A 16,639-nucleotide genomic window follows, 5' to 3' on the forward strand; every position below is an offset into this window, starting at 1 on the left:
GTCAAATTCGATGCAATCTCAACTCTACAACCTCAATTTCAAATCAATTTCAATTGTCAAATTCGATGCAATCTCAACTCTCCAATCTCAATTTCAATTTCAATTCAATGTCAATTCGAAGCAATCTCAATGTCAATGTCAATTCCAATTTTCAATTCAATTTCAATCCAATATCAATATCAATGTCAATATCCAATCTCAATGTCAATGTCAATATCCAATCTCAATGTCAATGTCAATTTCAACTTTCAATTCAATTCCAATCCAATCTCAATGTCAAATGCAACTCTCCAATCCAATGTCAATGTCTATGTCTCAATTCAATTCCAATTTCCAGTGTCTCTTTCAATTTCAACTCTCAATCCAATGTCAATGTCTATGTCTCTGCTCAATCTCAACTTTCAATCTCTCCTTCAAATGTCAAACTTTCAATTCAATGTCTGTATCAATGTCAATCCACTCTCAATTTACTCTTGGGCCAACCAAAATGGTCCTGTCTATTTTCAAATCAAGTCAATGACAATTTACCTTCAATTGGTATCTTGTTAAACCAGACTTTCAATTTGTATCTTGTTACTGGTCAAGTGCCAGGTTCGATCCAAAAAGAACCACTTGTACCTGCTTATATACCTATGCTTCCGGACAAACGACAAGTTCAATCCAGAGAACAGTTTGTACCCAGCTTATGCTTTGTTATCGGTCAAACGGCAAGTTCGATCTAAAAGAACAGTTTGCACCTTCCCACATGACGTGGTGATAATCCAACAAACAAGTTCGATCCAAAGAACAGTTTGTATCTACCCTTCTGTCTATGTCCCCAGCCAAACAGCCAGTTCGATCCAAAAGAATAGTTTGTGTCTGTCTATCTGTTTGTATCATCAATCAAGTGTCAAGTTCGATCCGAAGAACAGCTTGTATCTGCCTATATGTCTATGTTTCCGGCCAAGTGCCAAGTTCGATCCCAAGAGCAGCTTGTGCCTATCTCTTGTTTTGTATTCCTTGGTCAAGTGGCTAGTTCAATCCAAAGAACAACTTGTACCTTATTTTCTGTCCCCTGGTTTGTCCACCCTGTCAATGTCCATCTAAGTCCCCAGTGACATGACATGTTCCATGGACTCCAGTTGTTTGTCTTGCATTCATAATTAAAGTACTACATGGCATTCATATCTTTGAAACTCTGAAAGCGTATTTTTATGTCCAAAAGCAGTGCAAATGTTAATATTTAAGTATCTTCGTCCCGTCAACTCTAAGACTTCGTCTCTTGACTCTCCGGACAAAGAAACTTAAATAGGGGCAGCTGTTATACCCTAATTTTGGACTTAAAAATACTTATTCAATTCTTCTTTTCTTGCATTACAAGTCATATGATATGTCTCTGATCAATTGCATCTTTCTCTGCATTCTGTTTCAATGTTATTTGCAAAATTTACATGCAAGGGTATTTTGGTCATTTCCTATGTCAAAATTTCTTTCAATCTTTAAAAATGTGTTTGAGTCCTTTCAAGGAGTTTGAATAAGTCTCTGTTTCAATCTCATGTCAAAATCCATTTCAGAAATTTGCATTTGAGGTCATTTTGAGTCAGTTTAGCCCCTAGGGGCATTTTAGTCTTTTCATATGCTAAAACCCTTTTTAATTTCTAAAATTTGTCTCTGTGTCTTTTAACTTTGTTTGTATAAGGTCTTGCTCTAATTCCTTGTTAAAAAACCAACTTTAAAATTTCCATCTGAGTCATTTTAGTCGTTTTAGCCCCAGGGGCATTTTGGTCATTTCACACGAAATTTCGGCAGAGAGAGGTTACTTTAAAGTACCTCATTTTGGCCATTGGTTCATTTTAGTCCGTTTTGTCAATTTTAATCGTTTCACTTTACGTTATTTCCAAATTACGTTTTTTTACCAATTTTATTATTAATTACTTTTTAAGTCCTTTGTGTCATTTTGTATTTTAGTCCTTTTATTCTTGGTCAATTACATTTCGGTCCTTTTAAAGTCCTTTATTGTTTTTGCAGTTTGGTCCTTCATTTGTTGTATTTTGCAGAAAAGTCCCAAAGTCTTAAAAAATTGCAGATTGGTCCCAAGAGTTTGTTACAAAGTCCGAGCACACGTGGCATGCTGCTATTGGTCCAGAAGCTACACATGGCAGCCTATAAAAGGCCCCAATCATTACCATTCCATACAGATTTCAACAACTCAGCAAAGATCACCACAAACACATTACATTTTCTCTCCCATCACCAAAACGAATCAAAAGCCAAAATTCTCATGAACTTCATCGAGAACATATGAAACTGAAACCCTAACCGTTTTCCAATTTCATCAATTTCGATTGAATCCATCCCAAAAATTCATCAATTCACAACAATCTTCACACTAATTCATCACAGAAGCATCGAAGCTCTTAGACACAACAAAATTCAATGGATTCCACGTCGGTTCTCAGCGATTCTCTTTGAGAATCTTCATCATCGAACCGTGGATTTTCTTCCTGCAATTCCAGTGAAAGACACGATCACAGAAAGAAGATCGAAGAGAAGAGAAAAAAGAAAGATCGAATTCGAAGTCAGAGAAGAAGAAAGAGGTCAAATTCGAAGTGGAACCAGAGAAGAAGAGGAACGTGTTCACTTCCTCGTTTTCTAGTGCGAAGCAACAAAGAAACATCCATCAGAAGCAAAGAACGAAGCTCCGTCTCAAACTTCTCCGTTCGAATCCTTGAATCAGACAGAGGTAAATTCTTGATTCATTCTCTTCCTTTAGAAGCTCTCTGTTACGTGTTTGAATGGCATAGATCGAAAGCTGTAGAACCTTTTTCTTCAAAAAATTTTGAAAAACGATAAACATTTGAAACCGTAGGTTCCTTTCTAGATCTACGCCAATTCAAGGATCCTCTTAGAAATCTAGTTTCAGAATTGAAAAGAGGAGAAGAAGAGCTTTAAAAATATGTGATTTAATTTTGAATCGGAGTAGTTTGGAACTCCGACGCGGCGGCGCTTCCACCGGCCACCACGTCGGAGGAGGTGAGCTTCGTCGGAGAAGAGAGAGTCACTTGCAGACTCTCTCTCTCTAGATTGCATCTTAGTGAGAGAAACATAGGGTTAGAATGAGGTTGAACCGGTTTTCTTGCTTATATACACTCTCAAAACCGGTTCAACCCATGGTTCAACCCATGGTCTGCTCCATGACCCAGGCCCTTTCTCTCCCTGAGCCCAACTGCCACGCCAGTGAGTCTTGTTGCTATGCACACCCCCCGTTTCCTGCGTTTCTTGCTATTTTTTGCTATTTTCACCCCTGCTTGTCTAAAATTTTCCATGAAAAAAATTCCTAAAAATTCCTATGTGATTTCAATATGTTTCTTGATACTTTTGTGAACATTTTACATGTTAAAATTGGTAAAAGAAATGTACATGATGTAGCTTGTGCTTTAGATATCTTTCTTGTTAAATTCTTGCAAATTTTTGCCATATTTTGATATGACTTTTTGTCCAATTGGAACATGTGCTTATTGTGTAATCTTGTGATGTGCTTGTCACTAACTTGCATCTTTGTGTTTGCTGTTTGTGAATGGGATTTGTCAATTCCTTGTTTTGCAAGTAATGATAGTATTCTTGTGAAAATAAAGTGTACAATATGCCTAAAATGTGCTACAAGGCTTGGCTTGATATTTCCTCATAATTCTTGTATTGGGAACTGAACTAAAATACCTTGTAAAGTAGTCATGATATGAGGATTATGAGTCCTATGTTTGCCTTGTCATTGTGGTGAACTTTTAGGCATATTGTGCTACTTGTTTTGTTAAGTTTTGTCACTTTGTTAGCACTATCTTACTTACCTATGCCTCCATCTCTTTACTCCCCATACTACTAACAATTTCCTCTATTTTGTTGCATACATCATGAGCATTTCACCTTCCATCTCATATCTTCATCCTTTATTTTTCTTACACCTTAACTTTCATGCAAAGATTAGAATGTAAAGCTTAGGAATTTTGTAATATTTTACTTTATGCCTTTAAATTTCTTGCAAGACCATAGAATGTATCTAGGCCAATGATGTAATAAGGACAATGGACTCTAATAATGTACACCGACACAAGCACCAACACATGCACACACTTCCCTTTAGGTATATAGCTAGAATATGCATGTTTAGATGTATGTCTAGGATTGTATGTTTAGATGAATGTTTAGGCTTATTACTTAGAAAAAGTCAATTTTCCAAAAAATATGAACCAACTTCACTCAAACCTTTTTTTCATAATAAACCTTGGGATCAAAATCCCATTGTATTTTCCTTTTCTTTTTCTTAATCAAATTTCAATGAACTTTAATCATACTTTGACTTTCTTTTGCAAAATGACTAATCAAACCCCACTTTTTCTTAAATCTCATGCCCTTGAGGCCTCTTTCTATTCTTCAAACTCCAATTTTCAAACTTAAAATCAACCAACAAAAACAAAAACATTTTTGAGAGAGAACTACGGTGGATTTGATCCCTTAAACGGGTACGTAGGCAAGGAACCAAAATTCCTTCAATTCAACTAAAATAAAAATCCACAAACATTCTTCTCCCTCCAAATTCTTCATTTAGTAAGTCTTAGGCTTAATATTTTCTTTCAAAATAGCATTTAAAAATAAAGCGCGCGCGTAGAAATTAAAGACGGTTCCTATAGGATACTATAGTCGTTATGGGTGCCTAACACCTTCCCGTAGCGAAAACAACTCCCGGGTCTCGATTCTCAAGGGTTTTGCTTACTTTTTCCCTTCCCAAGAAAAAATAAGATATCACCGGTTTAAAAGGTCCAAACGTAATCAATGTTTGACACCCGAAAAACCAAGATAAAACAATCTCTACATGGCTAGGACTGTAATAAGTGCAAATTACTTCTTATTTTGCATTTAACCACCTATATAGATATAAAAAAAAAAGAGTAACTAGAAAAGCAAAATATAATAAAAAAAAAGTTCTAAAATACTTGACGATCTAAGAGTAATTTGATATTCAATCATGTCATAGAAACCAATGAAATAATCAAAGAGGTGACAAAATCCAAAATTGAAAAGTGAGGAAATAAAATGTTTAACAAAATAAAAAATTGAAAAATGCTTTGAGAAAGTATCGATGAACAAAACCCACAATTTATACTACAAACTGTAACGTCCTATTTCTATTAAAGCGATAAAACACGCGAATAATACACATATTCAAAAAAAAGACGCTACGTCTCAACAAAATCCACAAAATCATGCATGCATAAAAATATCTCAAGATACGCAGCAGATACAAATCATATATCTCCAACATATACATAAAGACACCGACAACCTAATCAGAGCATAAACCTACGACTCCAAATTATAACGGAGATAGCTCCCGCTATCCAAGCACTCACCAAAAGCGAACTACTCCTGCACAATGTCTACCCATCCATACAGACAGGTTGGCGGTCAAAACCACTGGAGGTTAGCTTTACATCAATCATAATCAATATAAGCAACTTGACATAAATAAACCAATTCAATCTTCATTAAATAACATGGACAATTAACCTCCAATACAAGTCCACACAACAATTCCAATCATCACAAGTAGGCATTCATCAAAGACAATTATCACCAACAATCATCATTCACTACAACAATCAAGAATCATGTTAATATGATATGCGCCTATACTCGACACATATATGCATGTGGTACCAAGTCTCCTCAAGGTCGTCACCCATGATGCAACAAAAACATCATTATCAACGGCTATAGTCAACGACAATATGGATATAACATCCGACACGACATATGATGCATGAACATATGACTCAATCCACCATGCATATGTTCACAACAATTCAACGGCTATATTCAACGGCTATAATCAACGGCTATAAACAACATTCAACTATATCATATAGTTCAATAACTCCATACAAAACATCACATGATGACAAACGTCATACTCATCACCTAACAACCATTTATACATCTTCTTACAATCATATCAAACTATCCATAAAGGATTTATAAGACAATTGGTTCTCAAAACCATTTTCATCAAAATTAGTCTCTCATTCCACAATTTCAAACTATTGAAGCAATTGAACCAAAACCAAGTAAACAAGATTCAATGCGTCAACTAAGTATGCCTCTAGGCTACATATAAGTGCAGTAGAGCATACCATTACATTTCACCGGCTAGAGGCGACAAAATCATGAAAATCACGAAGTTCGTCTCTCTTTATCATTTTTCAAGAAAAATCCCATTTTCAAAGCAAAACAAGTTAAGACTTGATGAAACCAATCACAACCATTTTTAGAAATCATATAAACAGTACACAACCTTAACCCTACTTCATATCCACGAGAAAAACGAGTTTCCGGAAAATTGACGTTTTGGACCATTTTTCGAAAGTTAAGTGAAATTCACAAAATCAAGTCCAATTTGATTCAAATGGAGTTCCAGTAGGTTTAAGTGTGTAAACATAGGTTAAACAAGTTAAAAGAAACATTTTAGAAAGCCCCGATTGGTCCCTAAGTGCACGAAGCGAAGAAATAAAAATGGCTGAACTGGGTGTTGCACGCTTAAGCGTCCTCTGCACGCTTAAGAGTCCAACTTCCCGTAGCTTCTGGGAGTGTATGCTTTCAGTACGCTTTTGGCACGCTGGGTAGCTCGCTTAAGCGTCCTCTGCACGCTTAAGCGTCCTACACCAGAACAGTTCAAAATGTTTCGGGTTCCAACCCATTTTCACCCCAAAATCCCAATTTTGATCATTCCAAACCCCAAAACTTAATCCCAAAGATGTTTATAGGTCATATACACTTCTAAACACTTAAACATGCATAAGTTTGGAGATTAAAACATCAACACAACAAAATTCATCAATTCACCAAACTTCCACAACTTTCAACAACAATTCTTATCACCAATTCACCAATTCATGATACCCAATGCATCAATTCATTAACAACACATTTAACAACAACAACAACATCTAATCATGAATTCATCCTCAATCTAGCAACCACAACATCATTCATCATCAATTTCACACAAAAACACATCATGTTCATATATACCCATTTTGACATACAAATTCAACAACAACAACACAATTATCATGCAATTCATGTACATAATCATGTCATCAAAATTAAGCACGAATTTCTACAACAAAATTCAAATTAACCACTTAATCAAAGAATTAGGGAAGAACTACAACTATTAATTATGATTGAATTCTAACCCCCTTACCTTAATTCTTCACAATCACCAACTAAGGCTTCACTTTAGCTCCCAAAACTTGAATCTCTAGCCTCATCTAGGTCTCTCTAGATCTCCATCTTCAAACCCTTATCTTCTCTTGCTCTTTCTCTCTCTCTCTCTACCTCTTCTTTCAAAATTAAAAATGATGATAAACCCTATTTTCCTCTAACACTAGAGTTTATATAGGTTCTACCTATTTGGGCTCAACTCACAATGCCTTAATGGGCCTAACCCATTACTAATCTAATTCAAAATGTTTCTATCCACTTAACGGTAAAATGTAATAATAACGGTCATCTACCGGTAATAAAACAATTCACTGCAACTCCCTAGCACTTAGTAAAATAATACAAGCTCTCACTAAGCACTAAAAATAATTCTCATCAAAATTACTAAATTACCCCCACTCACAAAATGACTAAAATACCCTTGAGTCCAAAATGACTAAAATACCCTTCTAACACTGAATTCTACAAATCCCAACCAAAAATACACACACAGGCAATTAATCACATAAGAGGACATATAACACACATAAATAAATAATAAAATAAATCTAGCGAAAAATCGGCTGTTACACAAACACTTAACACTCTCAAAATCACATATTTCTATTGAAACTTTATTTTTAAATAAAATAATAATATGACAATAGTAACTTATAAAAAGTTGTAACTAATTAACCAATTTTTGTTTGTCTTGACCGGGTTCAAACCCAGAACCTTGCATATATTATACTTGTTCCTACCAACTAGGGATGAGAATAGGCCAGGCCAGGCTTTGATAGGCGTAAGTCTTGCGTACGAAAATTTTAGCAAGCCTGGCCATTGGCCTTTCATAGGCCTATTTTTTTGGCCTGGTCTGGCCTATTTAAAAACTTGGTCTGGCCGGAAAGCCTATTTACACGCCTACTTTATATTAAAGTCATTAAATATTTAATTTTGTCTACTTCTAAATAGGCCAAGTTGGCCTTAAAGCCTATTTCATCGTAAGGCTTGTCTATTTTTATAAGACTTTAAAAGCCTATTTCGCTATAAAGCCTCAAAGCCTATTTAAAAAGTCAATTATTTGAGTATTTTCTTGATTTTTATTCTAAAATTAATTATATTTTAATATAAATATTTTTTTTAATAATATTCATAAATAGGCTGGACTATTAGGCTTCGTAGGCTTTTTTTTATAGCCTAAGCCTGACCTATTTACTCAAATAGACTTTTTCAAAAGTCTAAGCCTAACCGTTTTCATAAACAGGCCATGCTTAAACAGGTCTGGCTGTAGGCCCCTGTATTTCAGCTCATAAGACCCGTGCGGCGCACGGGTCGGTGTTCTAGTACACTTTATTTTTAGGAACTTTCTGCTTGATAATTGTAACATGGGCTTGAGTCAGGGGCGGATCTAGGTAGTGTCGAGGGTGTGCACCTGCACACCCTGAACTTCTGAAATTTACCCATATAATTCTATGGTTTTTGCACTTTGCACACCCTGAAAATTTTCTTTTGCATCTTTGGTACACTCTTCCTCTCACAAATAAGTAAATAAAAAAACAAAAGAGAAATAGGAGTGAAGTAAAAGTGATGCACGCTGGAACCAGAGAAGAATAGCTACTTCTCTTTTGAACCCAGCAGTGAACCCAATAGTTTTGATTCTTTTGAACCAGAGAAGAAGATGGTATATGCGGCTACATTCACTGCAGCAACTAATTAGGGTTGTTTATAAATGTCAACATGGGCTTGGGCTTTATAAACATTACATGAGGAAATTGGATTTTGAGCAAAATATATATTTTTATGGTTCTCTAAAAAATTGTATTTTTATAGTAACATAATCATAATATATACTATTATATATTGAACTTGTAAAAAATAAATAATATTGTCTATGTGTTATTTTATTTTAAATTTACTTTTTTTATAAAAAAAATGATTAGAATTTCAATAGTAAGTGGGGCTTAAAAAAGTTTGAATGTATGATCATTTTTTATCTGCATAAGTGGCCTTTTCATTTATAAAATCTAATGAAAAAATATTTTTTTATTGACGGGTCTAAAGTGAGGGATTCAATAGTTTTACCTTTAGACAAACCTTGAGCAAGCATTTGTGTAAACGGATATATTTTAAAGGACTAAAAATTTGTACCCCTTGATCCAGGGTCCTGGATACGCCACTGGCTTGAGTGCACAAGTGCAACTGTGCAAGACATCATTATTGCATTCATCGTGCACATATTTTGGGTCTATTGGATGGAGAGGAACAATAGAAGCTACTGGGAAATTTTTGTTATATTCAGATGTTCGCGCAGTTATTCACTGAATTCATCATATCTTACTCTCATGACAAAATTTATCATCATCAAATACAAGTTCATTTATGGGAATTTCAAAAGATCCTTCAGCCAAAAATCATGCTGCAGACAGGTACTTTGTTCCAATTACCACATCACATTATATGTTCAACACTCAAAAACTGCATTTCGTTGGAAGTTTCCAATGAATCATTTGCATTTCTTCAATTCATCTTTCCAAACCAATTCAATCCCATTCCAAATACCGAATTTCTCAAACACCCGGCAACCATTGTATTCCAAATTTCCAAGTGACTCCATACAAACATATCATCATCCAAGGGAAGATGAGGTTATTGGGCACAATGACCATGTAGAGCATTTGCTTATATATCATCAAATGGAAAATTACATTAATTCTGACAATTCAAATTACACATCTCCATTTCCTCACTCCTTTTCAAAGTTATATTAATTGATACTTGAAAACATAGTTTGTTGACAACAATTATACAACTAATATAAAATTTAATAAACTATCGAGGAATAAAAGTACTTGCCGACAATTGATTGTTTGAGAATAGTGCAGAACTATTGGCTGATTGAGTAGAACTTGATTCTTGTGCAAGAACGTCAGAATAAGTTCTACCATGCAAGAAAAATGCAGGTTCTTTTGAACACATAAGTTGGTAATTCAATTGCATAACTGCTAAGATAGGAAGCAACTGTCACACTTGAAGGTCTAGCATCCGGGTCATTTTGAACACATTACAGACCAATCTGAATGCACTTAATGACTTCATTTGTAGAATAATCTTCCTTAATATTTGGGTCCAAAATACTTAAAGGTGTTTGATCTATCCACTGTCTCCATACCTGAAATAATACGTGAAATTAAATTTCTCAATTATTATCTTCATCGTATGTGATATATTTAAGTGCAAAGATTTTTTTTTTGTTCTTAACTCTTCGATTACTAGGGAAAAAACTCTAATAATCCGAAATTCGATAAAAAAATATATAAAATCTGACTAAACAATGTTTCAAATTCTGACATATTTATCATAATAGGAAAAATGAAAGCGTACTGTTGTTAGATCATTACACTCACATAATTCAAGAGGTCATAAGCAACTTGGTGTGGAGTACATGAACTTTTATTCTTCTTTCCAGCAATAATCTCTAAAAGCATAACTCCAAAACTATAAATGTCGATTTTTCTGAAAATTGTCCAAGCATTGCATATTCCGGAGACATATAACCACTACAAAATAATTAAATGTATTTTAATTATGAAGTCGTGCGAAAAGATTTGTACCAAAAAAAAAAGTAGAAAAAGATAATAGAGGGGTCAACATTCAAAACTTACAATGTTCCAGCAATTCTATTTGTATTTCCCTCATCTTGACTTATTTCAACAATTCGAGTCAAACCAAAATCAGAAATTTTGGGAATCATATTTTCATCTAATAGAATATTGCTAGGTTTGAGATCGCGATGTATAACTTTGAGTCGAGAATGTTCATGCTAATAAAGAATCCCTCGAACAATTCCTCCTATGATGTTGAAGCGTTCAACCCAAGTTAACAACTTTTGTTGTTGAGAATCTACAAAATAGTTCACGAAATAAAATTAAGTCCATATATAGAAAAAAGTTATATATGTAAAGCATCAATCTGAATATTGACACATGAAAGAGTTTAAAGTGTCTAACCAAATAGAAAGTAATCAAGACACTAGTTGGGCACAAATTCATAAATAAGTATTTTCTCTTGTTGGGCAAAAACCAATAAATGCCACAAGGTTTCTATGTTGAAGCTTGGCTATCTATAAAACTTCATTCTTAAACTCTTCTACACCTTGATTGGAACTTTTTGAAAGCCTTTTTATAGCCACTTCTCGTCGATCAAGAAGAATACCCTAAAAATATAATAGAAAGTTATTTGTCTGAAAAACAAGAATATAAGAAATAAGGACCCATGTTAGGTCAAAAATGATATTTGGTTATGCATTTTCCTCTTCAATTGTGATAGAGTGAAAATGATAACTACCTAGAGAAAATACCAAAACAATGGTTCAAAATTTTTCAGAAATGTTTTCTATTTTTGAAATGCATTTGAAGAAAGTACACTTTTCAATCATCCATATAATGTCTAAGCACTAAGTTTCTTTTGCATTTTCTCACCTTGTAAACCTCTCCAAACCCTCCTTTGCCAATGTAATTGTCCTTAGAAAAGTTGTTGGTTGCTGCTTCAATTACCACCCAATCGAATTGCAGTGGCTCTAAAGTGGCACTTTCTTCACCAACTAGATACAAATATGACGGAAATAATAACATAATTTGGAATTGTGGAGGAAGTACAAAGTCTTGGCTTGAAGACATCAGTTGCTGTCTTTGAAGGGTTGCTTAGGATACTAGAGCATCAAGACATGTTGATCGGGTTCTTTTCAGTGTATTCCTGGTCATTTGTGTTCTTGTTTTGGTAGGGGTTGGATCCATTTTAGGAATATTATACACTGCATCTCGGATGCTTTGTTGGTTTATAATTATGGCTGGATTGGTATATTCTTTGCTCATAAATGACTTTAGTTTGATTATTTTCCTTTGTTCCGGTGTGTTGCGTGTTTCGGCGTTTCTCACTTGTTTTGGTTGTAGTAAAATTGTATTGGATCAATATGCTGTGATCTGTTTGTAATTGGCATGCCTCATGCTCTTTATTTATTAATAATATTTCATTTGGCTTTTGAAAATCAAAATAAAAAATACAGTACTTACAATTTTCTTGAAGAATAGTCCATCGACTCTTTATTCCCCGTTTCTTTAGCAAATAGTAGACGGTAGAAAAGAGCATCACCAAAATAATGGTAGGGACAACAATGAAGATAATTTTCCACTCTACACAAAATAATTAACATTTATAAATCTCATAATTCCAACGTAGTAATAAACAATACATTGAATTGAATCCTACTTGAGGAAACATTTACCTGCATTTCCTGGTAATGGAGGACTCCCTGGCGGCTGAGCTTCGTCACCTTCCATGTAAAATTGGAACAATTCAAACCTCAGATTGCAGCTAGGGTACATAATTCTTCCCCCAACACTACCCAAATTTGACCATGGAATTGCTGCAACGATCACATCATTTAGACAAGTAGCGCAATCCTGACCAGACAAATCCCGCGTACATTGTCCAAGAGTATATAAAGTTTGTACATCATTCAATTTTAATGAATTAGTCTTGTATCTTTCATCATTGTCTCCTGTATCATTCGCAAGTTGAGATAAATGATTTGATAATGTACTAGTGAACAGGTTTTGATTTGTGACGGAATCTTTGGTTATATTTATATCGCTATACATAGGACTTGTTTCGATGTTTGAGAAGAACTTCCGATCAGAAAAGTGAAGCAAGCAGTGGCTGTGCCAATTATACCCTTTGGACATGAAAGACACTTTGAGTATATTTGATCCGTTGCATTTTTCACACATTGACTACAGAGGGGAACGGAAAGATCACCTCGACACAAGAAGAGGCCGTACACCATTTCTTCCACTATAACAGTATGGAATTTTTCGCCATTTGTGGCATTGGAGGACAGATAAGAGAGAAGTAATTTGAAGTTTTTGTTAGTGATTGTATTTGTAGTGTCGTTTCTTGAGCAATTATAGGAAAGATAAATTGGATCTTGTGAAAATCTAGAATCTTCTTTTGAATGATTTGTTCGAGGAACAAGCTCATTTGGTGAAGGAGCATTATTAGACCTATAAAAAGGAAATAGTTCATACCTAATATTACAGCTAGGAAAAAGAACTCTCCCACCCTGCTTTCCATCACAACACTGTGGAAGAGATCCAATAGCATCATTGAGACAGGTTCTGCAATCATTAGGGGACAAGTCCTGCGTGCACTGAGCTAGACAGTAAAGGGTCTGATTTTCTGAAACAGATGCATTACTTGTGGCAAACTTCTTGTTGTTGTCACCAGTAAGTGGACCTGCTGCTTCCTCTGCAGTTTTATTCATCGTCGAAAACAACGAAGTCCTGAAGCTTTTTGTGTTTAAGACATTGAAATTACTAACCAAAAAAACACCAGGACGTGTACCAACAATGGAAAAGAAAGAGGTGTTGGAGTATCGAACCATGCACTCATCGTACCAAATGACAGCTCGTTTGGATAAATGGCAATCCGAGTCTGAGGACAGTTTTTCTGTTGCATTAACTATGCATTTTTGACAGAACTGAGAGAGTACATCACCTCTGCACATGAACAATCCATAGACAGAATCAGAGGGGTTTATACTAGTGACTGTGGTGTAGTAGAATTCGGTGTTGCCGACGGCTTTTGATAACAAGGAAGAGAGGAGGGTCCTGGTATTGATTTGGTAGGTGCTATTGGTTGTGGTACGATTGGAGGAACAAATGGAATACAGAAAAGTAGAGTCTTGTGCCTTGATAGTTGCAAAACAGAGGAATCGAATAAGGATTGAGAAAAAGAGAATTTTAGAGTAAGCCATGGATTTTGATGAGAGAAGCATATGTGCAAAACAGATGAGAGAATGTGTTTGTTTGATTTGATGAAACTGTACCAAAATTAAATGTTAATACGGACACTTGTTAGGAAGACCTAATAGGATAATCCAATTGAAAAAATTTAATTACTATGAAACTTAAATATTGGTGGAGGCAAATTTTTTGCCACAAATTCCTTTTGCTAATAGGTCATATATTATTGGACAAAGGAAATACAATAAAGACAAATGCTAACTTGTATCCTCAAATGTACTTGTTAATGAATTCATTCTAGAAATATACATATAAAAACTCGTGTATTCAACTTCTTTAAAATTAAAATATTATGATTTTCAATACAAGTAACTCTTTTTTGGTTCCATAACATGTGCTTTTAGAGCACAAATTAGCATGATCTGCGTTAAATTATACACCCTTAGATCCACTTATAAGTAATTTGAATAAATTCAACTTAACGATCATACATTATCAGACCTCAAATTTCCCCAAAAATATTTCATTAGATATTAATTAATAATATAGCTCTAGTTAAGTCATAATCGACATAGTCCACGAGCTCAACATGTGGTTTTAAAATTAGAATTCATATATCATACTATAATTCTATGGAATTGTTGAAAAGGTTTCATATTGTTTAAATTTCAAACTTGTGGATTTTTCTGATTAATTTTCTGCAGAATTCAACATTCATATTTTGTCTATTTAGCGTGCATCTCGATTGTTACACGTATCTTGCCTTGTAATAGTCCTTATCTTGTCTATATCCATTGTCAAAAATATTTAGCTTGTTTTTTGACTTTGCTGTTCATTAGTTTATATTTTATCTTTTGAACTTATTGTGTACTATTACATCCTTGTATACCTCTAAGATGGGAGATTTCTTTGTGTCAAATACGTACCAGTCAAATGTATTTTGTTGTGTTTGAATGTTATTTGAAACAATCATTAAGTCTTTGAATAAAAAACTATTCAAAACTATGAAACCTTTTTTTTCGTTATGAATGACAAATATTAGTATGTTAATTGTTAGGTTAATGTTTTATTCTCTTCACCAGCATGACTTGAATTTTGGACATTTTCCTTCACAACTCTTTTAATGTCTTAACTCAAATCAGTTGAGATATCAAACCTTCTTAAAACTATGAAACCTAAATCCTAAGTCAACTAAAGCCCTTTGAGAATAACATAGAGATATGTATCTGTTCACGTATGTAGACACAAGTTAATTACAACGGGGAGCTACTCAGTGAAATGTCATAGGTGAGCACTGAAAAAGACTTAGATAAGAATACACAGTTCAAGATAATGAATTTGATCCCGTTACTGCTCTCTAGGTGTCTCCTTTTTATAGGTCTTACTTTCTTGACCTAATGGGCATCTCTTTGGATGTTCATGCCCATTAATCCTCTGAGGTCCATATGGCTCATTGTACCATACGCGTGGAGTTGATCATGTGTCTTTGCACTGTTTGTCCGTACAAGGCGTTTGGAGTCAAGGGTACACATCGCACGTCACTTGTCCGTCCAAGACGTGTGGCACATTTTGAGATACCTTCAAGAGGAGAGCCACAATGTTGCTTGGACAACAGCTTGAGAGAGAAGAGAGAGAGAGAGAGAGAGAGAGAGAGAGAGAGAGAGAGAGAGAGAGAGAGAGAGAGAGAGAGAGAGAGAGAGAGAGAGAGCTAGTGATGTTGAAAGTGGAGCTCATGTGGCTAGAACGATCAGGCTGAGCTACGCAGGTGGAGCTCACGTGACCTGAACGGTCAAGTTGAGCTCAGCAGGTGAAGCTCACGTAAATTGAACAATCAAACTGAGTTGTAAATGTTGAATAGTCAATATAAAGAAGAGTCTACATGGTATGATCCTCCATATCCGTCCATTATTAGATACAATACTTCTCAAATACTTTTAAATATATTTGAAATAGTTTGTTAATCACCAGGCAAGTCGTTTGAAAAGTAAATGCTACATTGAATTATTCTACTACCTTACATAGTTTAGGTGGATCAATCAATAGCGCTGCTATATTATATATAAGACATGCCGTTTCCACGAAACCGCACTACGCTCATGAACCGCTTATTTTTGGTCCTGGCTTGTTTGTGGGATTCTATTTTTCATGTTATTTATTGTTTTTAGAAATTAAAATAAAAGAAAAATAAAATAAATGAATGAATGGGTTAACTACTTAACTATATCATTAAAAAATTTGGTATATTGTGATATCTTTGGGACTCTTGGTGTTAATTCTTCGGTTGGGTTCTCTGAAATAATTCGTTTTTTTAAGCACATTAGTCATTTGAGCTTAATTGTTTGGTTATTTCTCTTTAAAATCTTGTTCAAGGGATTAATTTGGTCTCTTCATTTATATTCAGACTTCAATTTAATTATTTATGTTTTGTTGTTGATCATGCTATATATAGTGAATGATATATAGCGAATTCTCACGAAGTGTGTTTGAGTTGAATGGAAAAACAGTTTCTTTGATTTTAATCCCGGATTTGTTGGAAAATATGTTGATGGTGGTGCTAAGTTACTCAATATTACCTATCATGACGACTTCGGGAGACTAGACAT

At 34.6% G+C, this 16,639-nt stretch overlaps 1 pseudogene across 1 annotated transcript; it reads right to left on the bottom strand.

Moving 5' to 3' along the window:
• Positions 1-9,915: 9,915 nt before the first annotated feature.
• LOC146916577 (cysteine-rich receptor-like protein kinase 7) lies at positions 9,916-14,156 on the bottom strand (annotated as a pseudogene). The gene is made up of 7 exons (XR_015015138.1): positions 12,518-14,156; positions 12,306-12,425; positions 11,715-11,836; positions 11,244-11,449; positions 10,899-11,136; positions 10,641-10,793; positions 9,916-10,405 (listed from the first exon to the last, which is right to left on the bottom strand). The product of XR_015015138.1 is annotated as a cysteine-rich receptor-like protein kinase 7 (transcript).
• Between the last annotated feature and the right edge of the window lie 2,483 nt (positions 14,157-16,639).

Source organism: Medicago sativa, chromosome 6, assembly GCF_051527215.1.
Source record: "Medicago sativa cultivar Bolivia chromosome 6, Bolivia_mono, whole genome shotgun sequence".
Classification (NCBI taxonomy): Eukaryota; Viridiplantae; Streptophyta; class Magnoliopsida; order Fabales; family Fabaceae; genus Medicago; species Medicago sativa.